Raw genomic sequence first — 2,418 nt, 5'->3', positions numbered from 1 at the left:
CTTGTCGTTCGATTTCTTGTTTTTGATATCAATTTCCGAAGTATAATTCAATCTTAATATTTACCACATTCGCGCTATACAGCGGTACGGTAAGTTATTAACATCGAATCATCATTACATAGAAAAGCATATCTTCAGGCGAAAAACTATAATGCACTGTCGCCGTTTGGGTGGAGAATCGATTTTTCTGTGAGCATTTCGAGCATTTTGAATCAAATTAGTGTTTGATTCTTTTTTAACCTTTTTTATACAAACAGATTTTTATCATTATCCTATCCAAGCACTACAAATAACATACAACTCTCTGAATCGTATTTCATTTTGTCCTTTTGAATATGAAGAATCACAATAAGATCAGATATGTACATGAAGATATTCTCATTATGACATTCAAATTTATTCATTGATTTCCACTAGCGCTCGGAACCACAAAATTGAATACATATAAGAAAACATTCAGATGTATTTATATATTTTCCTTTTTATATTTATTGGAATATAAGTTAAAATTAAATTATTAGGAGCCACAAGCGGTGACTACTATATACATGATTTTTTAATACCATGAAGACATCATTTGCTTCCGCAATTTATTGATTTTTGTGAAGGAAAAATTGTAAACCTACTTGTATTCTGTAAGGGGGAAAAGGAACTTATATACTAGCTTACTAACTAATACAGAAAGCGAATCGTATCCATTGAAGATTGCATCGATTTTTGTCGGAATTTACTTTTTTCATTCAATAATATAATATATTTTTAGGCACACTGCTTAAGCTCTAAGATGCCAAGGGTATTTTCTAATCTTAATTAACCACTAACTTAAAACTAGAATAGTATCATTAGATTATGTCGTCTCGGATTTCCGAAAATCAAGCTTTCAGCTGGCGATCGGCAGTGGTCGGTGAATTGAATGTTGCATGAGTCTTCCAGATGGCGATGTTAAATATCTATGGCCGCTTCCTTCGGTTCGTGTGGGTCCGCGGGAAACACCCCCAGGCTACGAAGGCCCGGCGGGTGGCCCGCATGCTGATCATCGACTGGAGCGGTTTTCCGTGGGCAGTGATGATGATGTTACAGAAGAGAATGAAAAAAAGTAAATATTGTGGAAAGTGAGGTAAAAATGGGGTATGGAAACAAAATCTCTGAAAACTACAGAGATCTAATTAGTTGTCATCGAGATGGTGAAGAGACGTGAAAAGGGGGAACGAAAAAGTTAGTGACAAAAAAAGATCTTGTTAGTTCCAATGAAGATGGTGGACAGGGACGGGGATCGAGAGAATCGAGCGGATGTTAGTATCGAACCTATAGGTGGAGATAATACTTTCTAAGAGAGGAATAACACATTACACTTGGATATTAATGTGTTTGAGGAAATGGTATATGAGAAGCATATATGGATTCTCGACTCGCCAACACATCCCGAACCGGAACCTCAGGCGGTCTAAGGGCCCTAAGGGATTCCAGTAGCTTCGACCTGGCGTCGCGATACTCTACGCATGACCACACGACATGCTCGATGTCTTGATAACCGTCGCCACGGGTGCAGAGACCGCTCGAGTCCAATACGCCGGAGATGTGCGTTGAAAGTGTAGTGATTTGACATGAGCCGCGACATAACACGAATGAAATCGCGACTCACGTTCATCCCCCTGAACCAAGGTTTCGTCGAAACCCTAGAGATAATGGAATGTAGCCATCGTCCCAGTTCGCCATTGCTCCATGAAGTTTGCCAACTTTCGAGAGTTTTCTGACGAGAGATACTGAAAAATTCATTGAAGCTGATTGGTCTTTCATAAATATCAACTTCTAATGCGCCCACCTTAGCCAACGAGTCTGCCTTTTCATTTCCCGGAATGGAACAATGCGAAGGGACCCAGACTAAAGATATTGAATAAGACCGTTCAGATAAAGTTCGCAAGTGTTCCCGTATTTTCCCCAGGAAATATGGGGGATGCTTTCCTGGCTTCATTGCCCGGAGAGCTTCTATTGAGCTTAGACTGTCCGTGACAATGAAGTAATGGTCTTTGGGCAAGGTTTCAATGATCTCGAGGGTGTACTGAATAGCAGCTAATTCTGCGACGTAAACTGAAGCCGGATCACTGATTTTGTACGAAGCGGTGATGTTCTGATTGAAGATGCCGAAGCCTGTTGACCTGTCGATGTGTGATCCGTCAGTGTAAAACACCTTTTTACAGTTGACTGTTCTAAATTTATTATACAATTTATTAGGGACCACTCGAGGGTGTACGTGATCCGGAATTTCACGAATCTCTTTTTTCATTGATATATAGAAAAACAAAGACACAAATCTCCAAATATCAAGGGAAACGTGCCATTTGAGCCAATTTGTTCTGAATATTCTGAGCCATGTAATCAAAATACAAGAACATAAAACGGGTCTGAGAATTGGGCTCG

This window comes from Malaya genurostris, chromosome 3 (assembly GCF_030247185.1).
Source record: "Malaya genurostris strain Urasoe2022 chromosome 3, Malgen_1.1, whole genome shotgun sequence".
NCBI classification, from domain to species: Eukaryota; Metazoa; Arthropoda; class Insecta; order Diptera; family Culicidae; genus Malaya; species Malaya genurostris.
The sequence above is the reverse complement of the archived record's forward strand: the minus strand, read 5'-3'. Positions refer to the sequence as shown.